Source organism: Dromiciops gliroides, chromosome 3, assembly GCF_019393635.1.
Source record: "Dromiciops gliroides isolate mDroGli1 chromosome 3, mDroGli1.pri, whole genome shotgun sequence".
NCBI lineage: Eukaryota > Metazoa > Chordata > Mammalia > Microbiotheria > Microbiotheriidae > Dromiciops > Dromiciops gliroides.
Window position 1 is genome coordinate 93079814 of NC_057863.1, and position 23706 is coordinate 93103519.

The window sequence follows — 23706 nt, forward strand, 5'->3', positions numbered from 1 at the left end:
CTTTCTGTTCCATTCTTGAAAATTACCCATATGATTATCCCAACTCTCTCATTTTCAATCTGTTTACTTGCTTCTTCCATACTAGCTATGAACATGCTGTTGTCTCCTCCATTCTTTTTTTTTTTTTTGGAAGGGCAATGAGGGTTAAGTGACTTGCCCAGGGTCACACAACTAGTAAGTATCAAGTGTCCGAGGCTGGATTTGAACTCAGGTCCTCCTGAATCCAAGGCCAGTGCTTTATCCACTGCGCCTCCTAGCTGCCTCCTCTATTCTTTAAAAACAAACAAACAACCAAATGAACCAATAAATAAAACCCACCAGCCCTCATTTGATTTTACCATTCCCACTAGCTATTATCTTGTATCTCTCTTCCATTTTATGGGTCAGCAATTTGGGAATACCAACTACACTTGGTGTCTCCTCTTCTCACTGGGGCTTCTGATCTCATTAGTCAACTGAAATGTCTTTCTACAAAGTTACCAATGATCAAATAAAGCTCTTTATGATCAGGCTCCTTCCTACCTTTCCAGTCCTATTCTGTCCTCCCCTTCACAAGCTCTATTTATCCCGTTATACCCATATATTTGCTGTTCTTTATGGAGGACATTCCATCTGTCTCCATGCTTTTGCCTTAGCTATCCACAATTCTTTAAACACTCTCCTTCCTCAACTCCACAAATTAGAATTCCTGGCTTCCTTCAAGATTCAGCCCCAATACCACTTTATGCAAAGGTCTTTCCTGCTTGCCTTAGTTACTAGAGATTTCCTCTCTACTTTTATATATCTCTTTATTCCATTAGAATGTCAGCTTTTTGAGGGTAAGGGATATTTTTGTCATTCTTTGTATTTCCAAGAGTTAGCATCATACCTGGCTGGTAAGTACTTAGTAAATGTTTGTTGAGTGATTCCTTTGTCCAAACAAACAAAAGGTTGTTTAGCCTGGATAAGAAATGACTCAGAGGGGAACATGAGCCCTTCAAATATCTGTCTATTGGAAGTGGGATTTGACTTGGTCTGGTTGGCCCTAGAGGGTCAAAAAGGACAAACTCGAAGTGGCTTTAAATTTAAGTTTAAATATTAGGGAAAGCTTCCTAAAAATGTAGGTATCTGAAAAAAGAATAAATTGCCTCAGGACATAGTAGATCTCTCCTCAGTTGAAGTCTTTAAGCATGTACTGAATGACCCCTTGTGCAGTATGTAGTATGAGCTGTTCTTGTGCAGAGACATAAGCTGGATTCTCTAGCCTATGCGGTCCCTTCAGACTCTGAAATCCTGTGATTATATAGTCTTGTGGTAAAATTTCTGAACAAAACTTGAGTGGACAGAAGCATAACAATAGTATATCAGATAAATACAAATTGTTAACTTGGCATTTAAAGACCTCTAGAATCTTTTTCTGATCTCTCCTTTTAGCTTTATTTATGCTTTTCCCCTTCACATACTTTATGGTCCAGCTAAACTATAATAATAGCTTTTCCTTGATTTTGCCCCGTTATCCCTCCCTTTCAGATTTTTCACACAGGCTGCCCCTTTCTGCACACCCCTCTCTTCCCCATGAAAATCATGAACTTTTATATGCATGGGTGTAGAAGGCTCAAAGGAATTTTCAGAATTTCCACATTTCATAGAACACATCCGTGAAATAGCTGGTTTTGATGTCCCAGGCTTTGTTTTCGTGACAACTTTCTCTAGCATGGCAGAGGGTTAGCTCCTAACTTGCAACAAGAAGATTTGGAATCTAAGGCATGAAACCTATTTCCTCACTTCAAGATTATTAACTTGCTGTGTTAGAGTAGACTAATCACTAAACTTTTCTGAGCCTCACTTTCCTCATCTGTCAAATAGGATTTCATGCCCACATCCCTTACCTTTCGAGGTGGTTGTTAGGAAAAGACTTCACAGACAATAGAAACGCTATACAAATATGTGTGGTTGTTATTATTATGCCTCTTTACCACCCAGCTGCCTCTTGATGGTGAGACTAGCTCAGGAACCTTCCCTGGGCATCTCTGACAGAAACAGGGCATTTCTTTTTCTTTTTTTCTTTTTTTTTTTTTTGTACTTTTGTACATAAAACATAGACAAGCCCAAACTAGCTTTGGCTTACTCGTGCAAATGGGGAAAGTTGATCATGCCTGATGAAAGGACACAAGAAAAAGGAGGTGCCCAAGGACCTTATTTTCTGTGCTTATGCGTTATTCACTCTGACTGCAGATTTTAAACACAACTGTTTCTGGGCTTTTAGAAGAAGAAAAAAAGGACTGTGGGCTTGTTAAGAACATGATGAGCAGAGGCAGAACACTTTGAGGGGGGGAGGACTCAACACTTCAGTTGTCATGGTAGCCAAAACCTTTTAAGTAGATCAATTTTTTTTTTCCTTCACAGAAATTGAAGGTCTGTATTAGTATGCTGAGAACGAAGAGAAAGTCAGTAGCAACATAAATGAATTGAGAGGTGAGAATATATACTTTTACTTTTCCAACCATGGGTGTTGTGAAAATTATATCCTTTTAAAGTTCAAAGTTTGAGTTTAGCTAGGGCTGGGCAATCTGGGAGCTTGGCAGAAAACCTCCATTTTTGTACATGTTTCTTGTCAACACAAGTTGTTTCCAAGTCGGTTATGAATAAAATTCAAGTACCTTTCTAGATGAATATATTTTTTATGAATTTTTAAGAGAAATGAAGAATACCAATACATACCAGCATCCTTGGTAATAGCAGCCACAACTTGTAAAGCTTTAGCTACGATTTACTGACTTTTAAAGATGAAGGGTCTTCTTTGTATCAGGAGCGAACTATTTCTAGTTCTCCAAAGGAGAGGAAAAAAATTGTTCAAAAGCAAAATTGTAACTAAAATGACCTTCCTCCCAAAAAATCATTAGTTAAGAAAACTCTTCTACCTTGCTTATAACTTGTAAGTAAATAAGTATATGTCACTTTAATAAGTCTTGCATATAACACTAGGTAAATCTGCTCAATCAGTATTTTCTTATGGAAAAGAAAGTTAATTTAGGTTTTTTGAGTTAGAAAAAAATATAAATATTAAATCTTTTAAAAATAAGAACTGGGAATATGTAACCTTGGCCAAAATTGCAGTTGATACATAGGGAGTCTATTATAGTAAGGTAAGGTTCTTTACTAGTTAAAAGGTCCAGTGAACTAAAAAGTAGCAATTAATAGTTTAGCATCAGCTTGGGAGGAAGTATCTCAAAGAGTGTCCTAATGATTTGTCCTTGGCCCTGAGTTATTTAACAGTTAATGGCTTGAATAAAGGCATAGATGGAATACTTACCGAGTTACTTGATGACACAGCAATGGAAGGAATGGTTAACATATTGAACAGCAGAACTGTTTTTTTTTTAAGCAGGCAAGAATCTGAGACCAAATCTAAGATGATATTTAATAGAGGTAAAAGAAAAACCTACTTTAGGGCCCAGAAATTCAACTTTCCAAATACAAAGTAGACAAAGCATGTCTAGGTAGAAATCTGTCTGAAAAATAAAAGCTGGTGACTTTAGTGGAAACAAGTTAAGTACAAACCAATAGTGTCAAACAGTGGACAACAAAGATAATTTAATCTAAGGCTACATTAAGAATGGGGGCATTTCCAGTTGTCCTGATCTATATCTAGCCACTAAGAGAGTGAGGTTGGTGACCTTGCACAGAGCTCCCTATTTTTTTTTGGTGGGGCAGTGAGGGTTAAGTGATTTTTCCAGGGTCACACAGCTAGTAAATGTCAAGTGTGTGAGGCTGGATTTGAATTCGGGTCCTCCTGAATCCAGGGTCAGTGCTTTATCCACTGTGCCACCTAACTGCCCTCCAGAGCTCCCTTTCTTAAATCCAATTCACTGCAAGTCATAACATCTCCTTCCTGATGTCAGAGTCCTCTTTGAGAATGAAGGACAAACAAAAACAACATTAAGAATGACACTATGGCCCAGACTAGGAAGATGACCAGGCTCATTATACTCTCTTTTCTGATCAGACCAAATCTGAAGTTTGCATTCAGTTCTAGACCTTACATTTTAGAAAGGATATTGAAAATCTAAAGGACAACCAGGATGAAGGAGAGCCTTGAAATCAGTATTTTTTTGGGGGGTGAGGAAATTAGGGTTAAGTGACTTACCCAGGATCACACAGCTATTAAGTGTTAAGTGTCTGAGGCTGAATTTGAACTCAGGTCCTCCTGACTCCAGGACCAGTGCTCTATCCACTGCTCCATCTAGCTGCCCCTGAAATCAGTCTTTACCGGGATGATTCAAAGGAACTCCAGCAGCTTAAGGGAAGGCTGAAGGGTGTCATGATAGCTGTTTTCACTTACTTGAAGGACTAGCATTGGCGAGAGGTATTAGACTTGTCCTTCCTGGCTCCATGAGACAGAGGTAGGAGCAATAGGTAGAAGTTACAAAGAAGCAAAATTTACCCTTTAAGTAAAAATTACCTTCCTAACAACTGATGGTATCTGCAAGTCAAATGAGCTGCCTCTAGGGTACTACCTCTCTAGAGGTTCACAAACAGACATTTATTGGGTGTCATTGGAGATAATTCTTGTTCAGATATGGGTCGGATTAGTTGGTTATTGAGATCCTTTCCAGCTCTAAGATCCTATTTGCTTCTATGAAAAGAGAAAGAATAAAGAATGAGACAATGAAAGGAAAGGGGGAAAGCACAGGGAAAGTTAGATAGACTGGAGAAGAGGAGAGGACAAGAGACAATGACTGCAGGAGGTGAAAATGATGACAACTTTAGCTCATCTCATCCGTTCCCTATAGTCCCTCTCACCCTGCCTAGGTCTCTGCTCTGCTGCTGCTTTGGTCTCATTTCCCACTTCTCCTCTGCCTATTTCTCTTACTCCCCTTGTCTGCTACTACACCTACCAGAGATGCCTCACATTTGGGAAAGTGAGCACCATCCTTGGCAGGAGCCTATCCATCAGCAAGGGGTTAACTTCATAGAGCTAGCTTGAAAACGTCAGATAAACCCAAACGAGGACAACAAATGGCCATGGATTCTCTATACATGCTCTACATTTTTTTTTCTTGTTTCACGGGATTATAGATTCAGAGCTGGAAGGAACCTCAAAGGTCATTTAGTCCATCCTGCTCATCCTATCCTGATGATTTATTGTTTTGTCTTAACTATAATTTTTGTCTGCATTTCTGGATCTCATGTCCAGTCAGCGCTCTGGCGCACTTCTCCTGGTTGTAAGCACGTCTTGGCCTTTTGCCTCTGGTCCTTTTGTGTCCCTTCTTGGCTGATCAGTTGTAAACCCCCAGTTCTTGCTTTCCCAAATGTAGCACCTCAGTCAGCTTTCTCCCAGATTCCCAGCAGCCTTACTCCTCTAGCCCCATTTCTACTCTACTAGGGTGGGATGTCAACTGCCAAAGGATAGGCGATGAAAAGAAAAACAAACTCCTTCAAAGTCTGTATAAAAGTCTAGCAAGTTTGTACTCTATGTGGCTCAAATGTTGACAATCAAACTGACAGTTAACTCTTTGGATTGAAGAATTATATATATATAGAAAATGAATCACGAATTTGGAAAAATGCTAAGGATTATTCTTCTCATTTTCCTACTTCGCTGCAGATTTTGGCTACACTTTGTTTTGTCTGTTTTTTTTATTGCACCTTGGCATGGGTAATCAAACCCACACATGCTTCTGTTTTTATTAGGATCAGACTTTTAGAGCTCAAGAGGACCTTGGAAATCATCTAGTCCATGGGATCTTTTTTGAAAAATTCTTATTTGGAATTTCCCCCAAATTACATGTAAGAAAAGGAAAAAAATTCACATTGATTTTTTAAAACTTTGTGTTCTAAATTTTCTTCCTCCCTCCCTCCTCAACCTTCCCTATGCAATCAAGCAATTCAATATAAGTCATACTTGTGCAGTTATACAAAACATCTTCACATTAGTTAAGTTATGAAAGAAAATAGAAAAAATTACTTTAGAAAGAGGAACTAACAAATAAAATTATATTTCAATGTGTATTCAAATACCATCTGTTCTTCCTCTGTTGATGATTTGCATTTTTCATATGTCCTTCTGATAGCCATCCTGCTCATCATTTCTTTCATAATTACTATTCCTACCTGTATTACCCTCCATCCTATTCCCTCCCCTTGATATTTACTCTATTTTCTATCTTCTTTCACCCTATCCCTCCTCAAAAGTGTTTTGCTTTTTACTGCCCCTCCCCCAATCTGCCTTTCCTTCCTTTGCCTCTCAACCCCGCTTTTCCCCATCTCCTCCCACTTTCCCTCAGGGCAAAATATATTTCTATACCCACTTGAGTGTGTATATTATTCCCTCTTCGAGCCAATTCTGATGAAAGTAAGACTCACTCACTCCCCCACTCCTTCCGTATCTTCTCCTCCACTCCATAAGCTTTTTCTTGTTTCTTTTATGTGAGCTACTTTACCCGCTTCCACCTCTCCCTTTCACTTTCTTTCAGTGCATTCCTCTTACCCCTTAACTTTATTTTAAAGATGTCATCATGGGTCAGCTAGGTGACACAGTGAAGTCCATGGGATCTTAACCTTTTTTTATTTCATGTATTGTTTGGCTGCATGGTGAAGCCTATGTACCCCTTTTCAGAATAATGGTTTTAAATGTATAAAATAAAATACATGAGATGCCAAAGGAAAACAATTATATTGAAAAACAGATATCAAAGTATTAGAAAAGCAAGTTTATGGAACCCAGGTGAAAAACCCTTGATCTAGTCCAGCCTACTCAGTTTCTAGAAGTGGGAATGGCACGGGGAGATAGCTCACTTGGCCACTATAGCCACTTTGTTGTTCTATTGTTTAGTCATTTTCAGTTGTGTACAACTCTTTGTGACTCCTTTTCGGGTTTTCTTCGCAAAGATACTGGAATGGTTTGCCATTTCCTTGTCCTGCTCATTTTACAGATGAAGACACTGAAGTAAACAGAGTTAAATGACTTTTCTAGGGTCACAGTGCTAGTAAGTGTCTGAGGTCAGATTTGAACTCATGAAGATGAGTCTTCCTGATTCCAAACCCAGTGTTCTATCCACTGTGCACCATAGCTGTCCTCACATCCACTCAAAGACCATTGTTTGTTGGTTGTGATGTCAGTCCTTCTGTCTCTAATACTTGTCCATAAGAAGGAGAGAGAGAGAGAGAGAGAGAGAGAGAGAGAGAGAGAGAGAGAGAGAGAGAGAGAGAGAGAGAGGAGAGACAGACAGAGACAGACAGAGACAGAGAGACAGAGAGCCCATTCTCAGTTTCTTTCTGCATACCAGACTGTGGTTTCCCAGCAGTCCATTGCTAAACCAGATTATTTGAGGTGGTATGTCAGTATATCCTAAAAATGTTTCTTCTTTTTTCCTGCCTTGGGAATACCACATGTGGGTGTGTGCACCCATACACACATATTATACTAAGAGAGAAAAACAAGACTTAACTGTGGGTGTGATTCAGTGAGGGAGAAAAGTACACTTTAAACACATCTGTCCGCTATGTGTTCAGAAACCCCAGGGTGGCCTAATAGGCAGGAGAATTGCAAAATGTTCCAGTCCAGGCTTTGCTGTTAACTTTGAGTGAGAGTACTTAACTCTTTATGCCTCAGTTTTTCTTTTTCTTCTTCTTTTTTTTTTCCCACCAGGGATTTTGATTGAAACCTATATAACAGGGTTGGTGAAATTAAATAATTCAAGCTATAAGAGAAAGGTGAATGGACCAGGAGGCCACCCTAGGCAGAAATCTGGTATCAGAATTGAGGTCGCTATTCTCCTCTGAACTAATAATTAGTAGGAATTTTAATCCAATTACACTAGCAGGTCTGGGAATTAGTTGGCTTTTTTTCTGCTGGTATTGTGTGAAATATTAGCCAAGCCATGTAGCTGAATAACTAGAGAGGATTTAATTATGATAGTTACTGATGTTTTTCAGAACATCAAAGACATCGCTGGCAGATTATGAAGCCAGATGTATTACACAAAGTAAGACTTGATCATCATTTTCTAAGTATTTGTATCCTGTACAGGCAAAGGTGTAATTATTGAATAACTTCTACTAGAGAAGCCTTTTTCTTCCCCATAGCTCTGTAGTCATTGACTTTGTCTATTGGATTTTGAATTTGCCTTTAGGAAGGTTTGGGAAAAGGACAGTGTATTATTCATAGTTCTCCCAAGATCTTCATTCTACTGAGAAAGTTTGCACTCACAAATTTCAAGGCAGGATATTAAGTCGGTTAACTTAAAATCATTTAGGCTGTCTTCATTAAAAATAAAAGTCTTAATTTCTTTCTTGGGAATCATGAGTCCCCTTCATGGCTTTTATAGTAGTTTGTTTTAATTGTCTATATGTCTTTTAAGCATAAAAATTTACACTAAATGCAATTTTTCCTTTGTTTGGCTTATTAAAGTAGGAGCAGCAAAACAACCAAAAAACCCAACTGAACTATAACAATTTAGTAAGTTTCTTAAATCACTGGAATTCATAGTTGCTTTATTATCAATAACAAACTAGATAGCAGGGCCCAGTGATTCTTCCAAAGAGGAATGGGTGTTTTAAATGGAACTGATAGGAGCTGAAAGAGAGAGTGACCATGTTATATAGAAATTTTTGATTTTTTTAATCTAAAGGCAACTTTAGTAAAATTATACATTTTTGAGAGAGATATTTTACTTTAAAGTTCAGTACACAATACTGGCCTAATGATTAGAACTATAGGTGGGAAATTAAACAGTATCAGGTTCATGCTTTGGAGAATGTGATCTTTTGTTAATTGGGGAAGATTGACAATATTCCCATTTAAGATTGAATTTTAATTGTGTCTAATGAAAGCAACAGCATCTCATGCAGTGTTGGTTTGGTTGTACACAAAAAGCTCAATGATAGGAAGAGGAAAAGTAAATATAGTCTGACTGTGTTGGATTTTAAAAAGAGTAGATTGCCAAAGATTCAGAAAAGATATAGGGATGATCTCACTATCTGAGATCCTTAAATGGAAGTAGGCTTAAGAACACTAGAAAGTGGGTCAGTTAGGTGTTGCAATGGATAGAGCTCTGACCCTGGAGTCAGGAGGACCTGAGTTCCAATCTGGCCTCAGACATTTGACTCATTAGCTTTGTGACCTTGGGAAAGTCATTTCACCTGCTTGCCTTGTCAGAAAGATATATAATGGGAGGCTACCAAGAATGAAATTCTGAAGACTCAATCTTCAATATTATTACTGGGAATAAAATGCAGGGGGAAGTATCTAAAGAACCTGATATAACATTAGAAGGGGCTTTTTGATGAACCCAGATTTTTAAAAGACCACTAAAAAATAATCTAGGTCATGTAACCAAGAATGAATAAAAAAAGAGATAGACATGGTTTAGGAGGAATAATGTAAAGGGGGCTCTGAATAAACAATACTAAGAATAACAAAGGAACTTTAAAAAAAATATGCTGTGTCCTGGGAAAAGCAATGAAAGTTGAGAGTGAATGGAACAGTAATAATGGATGATGAAAACCAGACCTATTTTACTTCTGTTTTCTCTGTCTAGGGAGATGGTCTCTAGATTTAAAGAGAAAAAAAATAATTGAGGAAACGGAAATCTAAAAAACGTAAGGAGATGCTAGCAAACCATCTAGCATCCCTAAATGAGTCAATTACATCCTGGGTTCTGGGATTTTGATTTAAACCTATAAAACAGGTGTATCACCTCTATCACCTATATAACAGGATAATCACGTGCTGTTGTGATCACTGAAGGATTGTTGGTGACCTTTGAGACATTTTTGAAATTAGAAGAGGGGATTTGTTATTGGAGTTAGAAAGCATTTTCCCCCCCTCAAAAAAGCCAGGAAAAAGGCAGATTCTGCAGAGTATGAACTTAATATTGACCCTTGACAAAATTATATTTATTTAATAAATGTTGGAGAAGCTGTGGAAAAATTGGAACACTAATGCATTGTTGGTAGAGCTGTGAACTGATCCAACCATTCTGAAGAGCAGTTTGGAACTATGCCCAAAGGGCTATAAAGCTTTGCATACCCTTGGACCCAGGAATATCACTATTAGGGCTTTTCCCCAAAGAGATCATAAAAAAGGGGGAAAGGGCCGACATGTACAAAAATATTTATAGCTGTTCTTTTTGTGGTGGCAAGGAATTGGAAATTGAGGAGATGCCCATCAATTGGGGAATGGCTGAACAAATTGTGGTATATGAATGTAATGGAATACTATTGTTCTGTAAAAAAACAATGAGCAGGCAGATTTTAGAAAGACCTAGAAAAACTTAAGTGGACTGATGCTGAGTGAAATGAGCAGAACCAAGAGAACATTGTACACAATATCAACAACGTTGTGTGTTGATCAACTGTGATAGACTTGACTCTTCTCAGCAATATAATGGTCCAAGATAGTTCCAAAGGACTCATGATGGAAAATGCTCTCCAAATTCAGAAAATAGAACAGAAAACCCTGTTGAATCTGGATGCAGATCAAACCATACTATTTCTATTGTTTTTGTTTTTTGAGGTTTTTCCTTTTTACTGTGATTCTTCTTTCATAACATGACTAATGCAGAAATATGTTTAATGTGATTGTACATATATAACCTATATCAGATTACTTGCTGTCTTGGGGAGGGGGGAGGGAAGGGAGGGAGAGAGAAAAATGTGAAACTAGAAATCCTATAAAAACAAATGTTGAAAACTATCTCTAAATGTAACTGGAAAATGATAGAATATTTATATGGTAAAAATTATATTTATTGAAGAAACTATTTGTGGATGCTTGAAAAAGGAAGTTAGCATGGTTTCATCAGAAACATATCATGCTAGACTAATCTCATTTACTTAATTGATAGTTCTATTAGTCTTAAGGTAGATCAGGGAAAAGTAATAAACACAGTAGACTTGAATTTCAAAGAGATATTTGGCAGTCTCTTATGAAATCCTTATGGGCAAGATAGAAGTGTGATAGGCTGGATAATTGCACTGTTAGGTAGATTTAAATGTGGTTGAATGACCAGATCCAAAGAAAGCTAATTAATTAATTAATGTTCACCTGGAGGGAGGGTTCTTATAATATGCTGCAGGATTTTTTAGTCTGTTCTGTCTGGCACTTTTATTGGTGATTTTGGTAAATGTAGAGATGACATTTATTATATTATTTGCAGGTGATATTAATTTAGTTATTCAGAAATATGTTAGTCACTTTCTGTGCACAAAATACTGCACCAGTGTTGGAGAAGGACAAAATGGTGATGAAACAGTATCCTTCCTTCATTGAGTTTTCAGTGTTAGAAGGGAGAATTATTCAAAAATAGGTAATAATAATAATACGTGATATTATATGGTAACGTTAGAGATTTGCACAGTCCAGTGCAATGTAAAGTCCAAGATGGGGAAGTCTACAAGACCAGTGTCTGTCTGTCTGTCTGATCTTTCCAGCCTAGAAGATTTTATGAAGAAATCAACATTTGAAATGGCACTTTTGGAATGAGTAGGAATAGCTGAAATGGGGGTGATATATTACTTAATGTTATTTATAATACCTAACTTTACTAAGCATGAGTTATTCAACCATAAAATGAGGATAATATTTCTAGGAGTAAATGCTGTAAATGTCAGAAATTATTATTAAGAACTATTGTAATTATTAATAATAATCATTGACATTTATATAGCATTTCTGGGATTACATAGTACTTTATGGAAAATATCTCATTTGATCCTCACAACACACCTGTGATCTAGGGAACTATTATTATCTTTATTTTATAATTGATGAAACTGAAACTCAGAATTATTAAGTGACTTGCCAAGAATGTTACAGCTAGTAAATGCCTGAAAAAAGGTATTGAACTCTGGTCTTTCCTTACCCTTTAAAATGGTATTTTTTTCCAGTTCCATGTAAAGACAAATTGTAACAATCATTAAAATTTTTTTTGAGTTCAAAATTTTGTCTTTCCCTCCCTAAGATGGTAAGCAATTTTTATAGGTTTTATATGTGTAATATGTTACATATATGAAGTCATGTGAAACATATTTCCATATTAGTCATGTTGTAAAAAAAAAAAGAATAAGATTAAAAAAATTTTTAAAACCCAAAAAGATAAAGAAAGTGAAAGTAGTATGCCTCAGTCTCCATTCAGGCTCCATCAGTTCTTTCTCTGGATGTGGATAGCATTTTCTTTTCTTTTTCTTTCTTTCTTTTTTTTTTTCCCCAGGGCAGTGGAGGTTAAGTGACATGCCCAGGGTCACACAGCTAATAAGTGTCAAGTGTTTGAGGCTGGATTTGAACTCAGATTCTCCTGAATCCAGGGCCAGTGCTTTATCCACTGCGCCACCTAGCTGCCCCTAGCATTTTCCATCATAAGTCCTTTGGAAATGTCTTAGATCACAGTATTGCTGAGAATAGCTGAATCATTCATAATTAAACATCATACAGTGTTTCTGTTACTGTGTACAATGTTCTCCTAATTCTGCTGACTTAATTTTGCATCAGTTCATGTAAGTCTTTCCAGGTTTTTCTGAAATCAGGATGCTCATTATTTTTTATTTTATATTCATATACCATGACTTGTTCAGACTTTTCTCAATTGATGGGCATCCCCTCAATTTCCAATTCGTTGCCACCACAAAAAGCTGCTATACATAGTTTTGTACAATCAGGCCCTTTTGCTGCCTCCCCTTTTTTTGAACTCCTTGGGATATAGACACGGTAGTGGTATTGCTTTTAAATCAAGCCCTTATGCCATAGTTCTATTGGACACCACCACTGGATAACTTAATTTGTGTGCTGAAATGATTTTCTTTCATTTAAGAGAAATGTAATAACAATAAATAAGATGTCCTGCACATCTTTCCCTTCCTCCCTTCCTTTCTGTTTCTCTCTCATTCACTCTCTTGCTCTCTCTCTCTCTCTATATATAACATATATATATATAACATATATATATATATAACACACACACACATATATATATAGTGAGATCTAAAATTGGATATTAGATCATAAATTGCCCCTCTGGACAAAACTTTCCTCTGTCCCTTTTCTATATTGTTATTAACATACTGTTAGTTAAGCATAGGTTATTATGTTCTGTTATTTTTGACTGTTTCATCAAGGAAACATACCGTTTCTTGAGGAAACAAAGCGGGGAACTGTAACGATTGGAATAACGCCACCTGCTGGAAACTTACTGTAGAAGAGTTCCGCCCATGAAGTGAAGGTCTTTGAGGGCAAGACCAGGAGTCTTTTCTTTGGCGTCAGGAAGTGACGCGGGCTAGTGGGAGGAGGAAGGAAGAGACTGGCGCTCAGGCTCACTCTCTTTCCTTTGGACTCTGGTGGAGAGCAGGGCTAGAAACGTGCTCTCCCTTTAATAGATAGGAATCTAGGCCTTTCTCTCTCTCTTTACCAAATTCTTATTCTCCTTAATAAACGCTTAAAAGTCTAACTCTTGCTAAAGCTTATAATTTATTGGCGACCACTCATTGGATATTTTAGACAGACTAGCTAGAATTTTAGCCCTTAACAATACATATACACACACACATATGAGTATGTATATACACACATTTATGAGTATATATGTACATGTATATAGGTATGTATATGTGTAGATTACCACCATAATCCTTGTAGTCACACAGATTTGCAGCTGTGTACTCATCCATGATTCTTCATGGATTCATCCACAGTATTCTTTAAGTCTTTCCCCTTCTCTCCACTCTTGTAGCATCATCCTAGTTTCAGCCTTTATCATCTTTCACCTGCACGATTGCAAAAACCTTCTAATGAGTTGCCCTGACTCAAGCCTCATCCAGTCCTGGTTCTACAGAGCTGCTGCTGACATTCCTAAAAGCCAGGCATAACCTTGTCACTCCCCAACTCAATAAATTCTAGGTTCAAACCCACACTTTTCTGCTTAGTATTTAAAGTTCTTCATAGCCTGGTTCCACCCTTATTTTTTCCTGTGTTATAATTTATGATTTTCCTTGATAGACTTTGTAGTCTAGTGAATCTGAACTTTTGGACGTTCCTCATATAGAACATTCCAAAACCAATCTCCATGCCTTTCTACAAGCTGTAACCATGCCAAGAATGCACTTCTTCCCCTTCCAACTCTGAGATTCCTTAGTGTCCTTCAAAGCTCAGTTCAAGCTCTGACTACCTCCTGCATGAGATCTTCCCTGTTTTCCCCAGTCTTTCTTCAGAAATCCCCTTGTATTTATTTTACATACAATTTTATATACATATATACACATATATATTTATATGTGAATATACTATCTTTCCTTATAAATAGCAGGCATTTTTAACTGTGGAGTTCTTTTTATATAATATTTTGATAACTATATTTCAATATAATTATATATAATTTTGTGTATTCATCAATCTGAGGACATTGCAGACTTCACCAGACTGCCAAAGGGGTCAAAAATTAGGAAGCTCTGCCAAATGGAATGTAATCTCCTTGGTTTCCTCATTGCCTAGCACATAGCAGGTGCTTAATAAATTGTTTGTCAATTGGTTGATCCCCACAACTACCCAGCAAGGTAGATATCATAGGTAGTATGCCCATTTAACAGATGAAGAAACGGAGGTTAGGAGAATTTAAGTGAAGTTACTTGCCAAAGGTCACACACCTAGTAAATATCAAAGATGGTCTTAAAACCAGATCTTCTGGAATATTTAAAACAAAATGCATAAATGAACATATTCAGAATCTATCACATTTAGGCAAATCCCTTTAGATATATTACTTTTCACTTGTCAATGTGAAAAAAATATGTGATTCAGTTAATTGATATTAAATGAGACATATTTTCTCTTAAAATCATTCATAAAGAGTCTGCTAACATAGTGGGATGGTAGGATAAGCTTATAAAATAAAAAAAGAATGAAATTTTGAGACTAGTAAAGAGTATATATATTCTTTTCACTTTAAATTAAAAAACCAAATATTTGTGCCCAAGATTCATAAAGTTAAAAGCAATTGCTATCAGGCAACCTATAAAATGAATGAATAAATGAACAAATAAATGAAGACTCATTAAAGGCTTACTATGTTCCAAGCACTGTGATGAACACTGGGGATACAAATACACAAAGCAAAGTCTTTGATTTGAATCTTAGGATTTGGGGTGAAGTCCCCTTCTTTGGTATACATGCTTTGTGATTTTTTGTGGTCTTTGGATATGATAATGAAGTGGAGCTCATGGGTGTAATTACAATGGAACATGGAGTAGGATGAGCTAGACTGTCAACACGTAAGAGAGTTCTCTGACAAAACACAAGATGATGTTTGTTTTTTTATAGTTCTCTAGAAAAATAAGGACTCAGTTATCTCTGGCATCATTAATTTTTTTTTAAAAGAACTGAATTTTTCAGTGAGTTTTCTGCAGAAAGAGGTAAGAAGACACCCTCCCCCACTTTCTCAGGGATGTCGGTTTCTATCAGGAGAGCTGAGCTAACCCTAGGCAGTATTAACTGGGGTATACCATAAACAGATCATGATATAATTCTCTCCCACTGTGCTCAGCATTGATAAGGTCCTTCCTTATTAAGAGTCTAATTTTCAGCTCCACATTTTAAAAGCAGTATGTGGAAATTTGAGGTGATCCAGAGAAAAAGAATGAAAATCACTTTTGGCTGGGTGGAGGATAAAGAGCTTGTGTTAGAAACCGAAAAGAACAGAAATCATTTACCACCGAAAACAGAAAGTGAAGTGGTGACATCATAATAGTTAGGGGCTGGTCTCCCATCTAGTGCACACAAGCCACTCATCAGAGATCAATTGAGACTGACAAATTCCCCTTGAAATCAGCGGCTGATTGGCACCCTGCAGCTCCCCCATGCCCCACATCTGTTGCTTGGAGTGGAGCCCTTGGTGATTATGAAAGACTTGGTTGTTTCTTGGTTTCCAAACAAATTCATTGCCTGCCCAGTAAGTTAGAGGGCAATTGTGGTCTGGGAAGTGAGGGCAAAAGGAAATGGTTTCCGACTATACTTCAGGGGCTTGAAATCCTTCAAGATTGGAGTGACTAGAATTTAGAGTTGGAGATCTTAGAGATGATCTGATCCAGCACCCTCATTTTATATATTTTACATATTTAAACACACACACACACACACAGAGCTAAGGTCCAGAGAAGTCCCTTATCTGGAGTTTCTTGGGTGCTAAGTGACTGAGCTAGGATTTGAACCCAGGTCATCTGCCTCCAAAGACAGTGTTTTCTCTGTAAACTATCTTCAGAGCCAAAGAATCCATCTAACCAGCAGTGGGATACCCCTCTTCTTCCTTTTCTTCCTTCTGCTCTTCTTTTTCTTTCTCCTCCTACCACCATGAGTATGGACTAGACCTATAAATTCTGTAGTATAAAGCAAATCCCTGGGGTGGGTCACATATTGATTTAGAAAACCACGCATTAACATCTATGTTGGGTTGTATCTTTATTTTATTAAACATTTTCCAAATATATATATTTTTTGTTTTTGTTTTTTTCCAGGGCAATGAGGGTTAAGTGACTTGCCCAGGGTCACACAGCTAGTAAATGTCAAGTATCTGAGGCCGGATTTGAACTCAGGTCCTCCTGAATCCAGGGCTAGAGCTTTATCTACTGTGCCACCTAGTTGCACCCCCCCCCCAAATATATTTGGTTCAGGCCTCTGCTTAAGAGTTCTGCTGGCCAGCTTATGAATTTAACACCTCTGGTATAGAGAATTCCCTTGTTGAAGAAACACTTTCAACAAATGCATATCGGTATTTTCTTTGCCACCTGTCATCTTTTCTTTGCCGCCTAGGTCAAAGCTTCTTAAAAACTGTGGGTCTTAACTTTCTAGATGCCTGTCTTTTCTATCCCTGTTAGACTGTAAGCTCCTTGAGAGCGGGGACTGGATTTGTCTTTCTTTGTATCCCCAGCACTTACCAAGTGTTTGGTACATAGTAAACACTTAATAATTGCCAGTGGACTCTATGCCTGCCCATCTTTCTGACTACCTGTGTTAAGGGCTGTTAAGGGGATCCCCTGAACCTGTCTGCCTCTCTCATTTTTCCAGTAGCATTTTTCGGTTTTTTAAGCTCTACATGTATTATTACCTCATTTGATCCTCATTGGTAGGTACTACTGTTTTTCATTTTCGAAATGAGGAAATGAAGGCTTGTGAATTGTCCAGGGTCACACAGTTAGTGTCTAAGACAGGCTTCAACTTGCGACTCCTTGAATCCATGGCACCAAGTTGTCTGTTAGGGACATGGGGAACAGGTATCACTAAGGGCAAGACGAGGATCTATTTGTCCATCCATTGCATACTCCTTGTGGTGATTGAGGCAAGAAACAAAATCACATCTAAAAACCCTAGTCACGTGCTTTATTTTTAAGTAATCCAGAAAATTCTTAGAAAATATTATAAACTAAAAAGTGTAGAAAATGCGAACTATGTAGGTGTATATCCCAAGCCAAGATATGACTTTTTATGGGAAGACTAAATCTCCTATTTAAAGGATTTAGAAATTTGTCATTTCTTTGGACAAGATTGGTTTTAAAGTTGAGTGAAGCAGTTTAGTCTTGTGTATTCAGGACTGAACCTCTACTACTTACATGCTCATACCAAAGAATGCATGCATTTTATTTTTATCTTTTTTATTTCTTTTTAAAGTTTTATTTCTTTTTTACATTTTTCCCCATATAGATATTTTATTATTTTTAGAGATAGTTTTCAACATTGGTTTTTATAAGATTTCTAGTTTCAAATTTTTCTTCCTCCCCTCCCTTTCCCCTCCCCAAGACAACAAGTAATCTGATATGGGTTATATATATACAATCACATTAAACATATTTCTGCATTAGTCATGTTATGAAAAAAGAATCAGAGTAAAAAGGAAAATCCTCAAAAAAAGAAAAAAACCAAAAAAAAAACCCCAATAGAAATAGTATGGTTTGATCTGCATCCAGATTCAACAGTTGTTGTTTTTTCTGGATTTGGAGAGCATTTTCCATCATGAGTCCTTTGGAACTATCTTGGACCATTGTGTTGCTGAGAAGAGTCAAGTCTATCACAGTTGATCAACACACAATGTTCTTGATACTGAGTACAATGTTCTCCTGGTTCTGTTCATCTCACACATCATCAGTTCATGCCAGTCCTTCCAGGTTTCTCTGAAACCCATCTGCTCATTGTTTCTTACATCACAATATTATTCCATTCCATTCATATACCACAACTTGTTCAGCCATTCCCCAATTGATGGGCATCCCCATAATTTCCAATTTCTTGCCACCCCAAAAAGAGCAGCAACACGTGCATTTTAAAGCACAGCTCCATGATGTGTTACAAGTGTATATATTTTCAGAGACATTTTAGAGCATTGGTTCACAGTACTGGTATTTTGTGTTTAGTGGAGAATAAAACCCAGTAAAGTGTGGGTGTGTTTAATGGACAGGAGGTGTGGAGAGGAGGTAAGAATTTACATCCAAGCATACCTAAAGGAGCTTACAGTGCAGTCCTGGACTCCTTCCTTGTGCCCAATTCTGTGTGGGGCATTGACCATTCCAGCTGCCTTTTTTGTGCTTGCAGTTGCTGTGACTCTGCCAGCTTTGTTGCTGTCTGAAGGTAATTAGAGTCTCTCAGCCTGGTGCCTGAGCTCACTTCATGCAGCCATGATTCTGATGGGGGGGATAATAGTGGAGCAGAGATGGCTGCTGTCCTGCTGATTTGCAGATTCAGCCTTTTCTTTCTGTGCATGTATAATTACATTTTAAGAAAAGCCACCAACAGATAGGTCCTTGGTTTTCTTACACTTCCACAACCTGTATATTTGTGTATTTTTGTACTTACCTAGCCTTACATTAAAATACGATGTCATGGGGAAAATTTCTAATTGACATTAACAAATTAAAAAGGTGGTCCATCAAAAACAGGATTCTCTATTTTCCCTTCCCTTCCCTTCCCTTCCCTTCCCTTCCCTTCCCTTCCCTTCCCTTCCCTTCCCTTCCCTTCCCTTCCCTTCCCTTCCCTTCCCTTCCCTTCCCTTCCCTTCCCTTCCCTTCCCTTCCCTTCCCTTCCCTTCCCTTCCCTTCTCTTCCCTTCCCTTCCCTTCCCTTCCCTTCCCTTCCCTTCCCTTCCCTTCCCTTCCCTTCCCTTCCCTTCCCTTCCCTTCCCTTCCCTTCCCTTCCCTTCCCTTCCCTTCCCTTCCCTTCCCTTCCCTTCCCTTCCCTTCCCTGCCCTTCCCTTCCCTGCCCTTCCCTTCCCTTCCCAGCCCTCTCCCTACTTCCTTTCTTCTTCTGAATATTTATTAAGCACCAATGGGTAAGACACTATGTTAAACACTAAAGAAATATAAAAATGAATACCATATATCCAATAATATCCATACACCTTGATTTCAAGGAGTTTCTAGTCTTATAGGGATGATAGTATGTGAATAAATAATTATAATTATTAAAATGGTATTATATAAGAGATATAAAAACACTGGAAAGGTTTCATTAATGAGGTGACTTCTGAGCTAGGGCTTGAAGTATACATATCATTTTTTAAATGACCAAATTTTTTTCTCCTACCTCTCCCACTACTGAAAAACAAAAATAAAAACAACACCCCCCTAAAACACCCTTCTGATAAATATATATATATATATATATATATATATATATATAGAGAGAGAGAGAGAGAGAGAGAGAGAGAGAGAGAGAGAGAGAGAGAGAGAGGATAGCAAAATAAATTGCAACATTGACTATATCCAAAAATGTGTGTCTCATTCTGCATTTTTTATTCCATCTTCCCTTTGTCATCAGTCATCTGGAATTATGGTTGTGGGAAAAATAAGCTTTTTTTGTTTTGTTTTGTTCTATTTTTTGTTTTTGTTTTTGTGGGGCAGTGGGGGTTAAGTGACTTGCCCAGGGTCACACAGCTAGTAAGTGTCAAGTGTCTGAGACCAGATGTGAACTCAGGTACTCCTGAATCCAGGACCAGTGCTTTATCCACTGTGCCACCTAGCTGCCCCCCAAAATAATCTTTTGAAAAACGCTTTAGAACAAGTATAAAGTTGACTTCATTGTTTATACTTTAAAAAACTGCATTTATTTACCTTTCTTACTTTTCTCCTGTTTGAAATTTTGTATATCAAATAGTCTGTTCTCATATTTATTGTTTTGGAGGAATGATTTGAATGACTCCTTGTTGTTGAAGTTCCTTCTATTTCTATTAACCAAAAGGCTCAGCTTTGCAGAATGTTATTGTCTGGGTATCTTCCAAACTCTCCTTATTGTCATATCATCTTATAATCTCTCCTTCTCATAGACAAGGAGTTGTTCTGGTCTTTGAAAATAGATTTTCCTCAATAATTGAAGAGTTGTCTCTTGACTGATGGTTATATTTTTGTTTGAAATTGAAATTTTTTTTTAATATCATAAGTGTATTTTATTATTTTCTAGTTACATGTAGAGATAGTTTTCAACATATGTTTTCCTAAGATTTCTAGTTTCAAATTTTTCTCCCTCCCTCACCTCCCTCACCCCTACCCAAGACAGCAAGCAATCTTATATAAGTTATATATGTACAATCACATTAAACATATTTCTGCATTAGTCATGCTGTGAAAGAAGAATCAGAGCAAAAAGGAAAAACATCAAAAAAGAAAAACCAAAAAAAAGTAGAAATAGGATTTTTCGATCTGCATCTAGAGTCCATAGTTCTTTTTTTTCTGGATTTGGATGGCATTTTCCATCATGAGTCCTTTGGAACTATCTTGGACCATTGTATTGCTGAGAAGAGTCAAGTCTATCACAGTTGATCAGCACACAATGTTGTTGGTACTGTGTACAGTGTTCTCCTGGTTCTGCTCATCTCACTCAGCATCAGTTCATGCAAGTCCTTGCAGGTTTCTCTGAAATCTGCCTGCTCATGTTTCTTACAGCACAATAGTATTCCATTACATTCATATACCACAACTTGTTCAGCCATTCCCCAATTAATGGGCATCCCTTCAATTTCCAATTCCTTGCCACCACAAAAAAGAGCAGCTATAAATATTTTTGTACACGTGGGTCCTTTCCCCTTTTTAAAGATCTCTTTGGAGGGGCAGCTAGGTGGCGCAGTGGATAGAGCACTGGCCCTGGAGTCAGGAGTACCTGAGTTCAAATGCGGCCTCAGACACTTAATACTTACTAGCTGTGTGACCCTGGGCAAGTCACTTAATCCCAATTGCCTCACTTTAAAAAAAACAAAAAGATCTCTTTTGAAAAAAGCCATAATAGTGGTATTGCTAGTTCAAACGGTATGCACAGCTTTGTAGCCCTTTGAGCATAGTTCCAAATTGCTCTCCAGAGTGGTTGGATCAGGTCACAGCTCCACCAACAATGCATTAGTGTTACAATTTTTCCACAGCTTCTCCAACATTTATTATTTTCCTTTTTTGTCATATTAGCTGATCTGATATGTGTGAGATGGTACCTCAGAGTTATTTTAATTTGCATGAAATAGGAATTCTTAAATTTAATCCCTATAGCCATTGATAATTGAAACTTGAATGTTCTCTGAATCAGTGATCTCTGGATTGTTTTAATCATTAATATGTCCTATGTTTTCAGTAATTCTGGGCTATTTTCTTGAATTATTTCTTAATGTATGGTATTTAGACTTTTCACTTAATCATGTCATTTTCTGGAAGACTTATTGTCCTCAAAATACAGCTGGGAGTACTATTCTCAATGTTAGTTGATTTGTGTAGAACACATATTCTTTCAAAGATGTATTTATTTGATTATGTTTTACTCATTTGTCCTCCAGATATGTATTTTTAAATTCTACATCAATTAATGTCATTTTCAGTGTCTCTCTTTTCTTGGAATGATTTTTCTGTTCTGTTTTCTAATTTGCCTACTTTTTCACTTGCTGAATTTTTCTTTGCTAACTCTACTTTCTACGCTTTTACCCCATTCTCATTTCTTCATTTAATTTTCCTTTTGTCTTTTGAAGCATCATAGACTTTTTTATTACTTCTGAGACAACAATATGATCTATAATTTTGCTTTTATCATTGCTAGTTGATTTATTTACCATTACATGATAGCATTTCTTCAGTGTTATTACCTTTTATAGTCTCTCTGCTCATTTTTTCTTTTTTTCCTTAATAGTGTACCTGCTGGGGAGCAGCTAGGTGGCACAGTGGATAAAGCACTGGCCTTGGATTCAGAAGGAACTGAGTTCAAATGTGACCTCAGACACTTGACACTTGCTAGCTGTGTGACCCTGGGAAAGTCACTTAACCCTCATTGCCCCGCAAAAACAAAAAACAAAAAAACAAACAAACAAAAAATAGTGTACCTGCTGGAATTTTTTCATGAGAGCTCATTTTATTCACTATATTTCTCTGTTGGCCACCTTAGTTTCAATCCCTTATTTTATATGTTGTCTAATAATATACCTTTTGCTTATTTTCTGAATCTTCTGGCCTCCTCTGTCTTCAACCATATCTTAGAGGTGAATTTATACCCATATTTCCCTTGTTTGCTCTTTTATTATCTGCCACCACTACCTCTCCCTTACTTTTTCTGCCATCAGATGGGGCAGCACTAATAAGGTATCTGTAGTTTCTCATCCCTTCCCTAACCACAGCCCTTGATTTTCTCCTGCCCAGACCAGGCCTTCACAATCCAAGAACAGTTCTTGAGTTGGGAATTAGACATCTTCGTATCTGACTGCTAAATGGATCATATACTAATTTTTTTTAAGTGAGGCAATTGGGGGTTAAGTGACTTGCCCAGGGTCACACAGCTAGTAAGTGTTAAGTGTTTGAGGCCGGATTTGAACTCAGGTACTCCTGACTCCAGGGCAGGTGCTCTATCCACTGCGCCACCTAGCTGCCCCCAGAGCATATACTAATTTTTACAGAAGGTAGATTTTTAACTTTCTTCCTCTCCTTTATTGTGCCTTGTCCTACACAGTTGTTTATTATTTTCAAAGGAGTTGTTAGGCTAGTGAACAGCTCATGGTAATGGACTCAAGACTGGAAGGAGTGATCAAATCTACCCCAGTAAGAGCTTCAGAGGAGATCTGCAACTGACAAAGTCACAAGACAGGCTTAGAGTGGACTTAGCGACATGAGTATTCTATTCTGTCATGTGCCTTTATTCCTGATGAAAACATTTGGAATTACATGGAGATACTTTCTGTTGTCTTCTTACACTTTAAATAATACCATTCCTTTTGTATTGTTTGATGATCTACATAGAAATGAATGAGAGTTAGCTTAAGAACTGACCTAGTCTCCCATCATCTGGACCTACTTTTAAGACTGAAGAGTCTATAATTTTTGGGTGGTGATCATTTGCTTCTATCTTCCTGGCAGATTGCCCACAAAAGACATGGTTTACCTGTAGGTCCAGCTACTGAGCTCCAGCTTAGTGTGGGTAGAGTTCTGCCTATACTTTGAACAGACTGCAATTGGTTCCAATCAATGATGACACACCAGAGATATATAGGTTGTATAGAGCTAAGACATTCAACCTTCTTGCTGACACCCATGACTTTCTTAAGGGACTTCAATCTCCTAGTCATAGAAGCCCAAATGTGGATATGTTTTTCTTTTCCATTTCACAACAGCCTAAACACCTCAGCAACTGCAGGAATGTATTTTGCAAATGCCCTTCATAAAAAGCCTGGAATACAGTTGCCATTTGTAATCTATTAGTTACCACAGCTGAACATTCTACATCTTTTGTCCCCACAGTCAC

The 23706-nt window shown here is 37.5% G+C and overlaps 1 protein-coding gene across 4 annotated transcripts in view; it reads left to right on the plus strand.

The window, feature by feature from the left end:
• The window catches only part of ENOX1 (ecto-NOX disulfide-thiol exchanger 1), a 697060-nt gene that overhangs the window by 190060 nt on the left and 483294 nt on the right, over positions 1-23706 (plus strand). For 2 of the 4 annotated variants that reach the window (XM_043998993.1, XM_043998992.1), the window contains exon 3: positions 2386-2454. The exons of the other annotated variants lie outside the window; for them this stretch is intronic. The gene's annotated coding sequence lies outside the window, so the exon portion shown is untranslated. The remainder of the gene's footprint in view (positions 1-2385; positions 2455-23706) is intronic. 4 annotated transcript variants of the gene reach the window in all.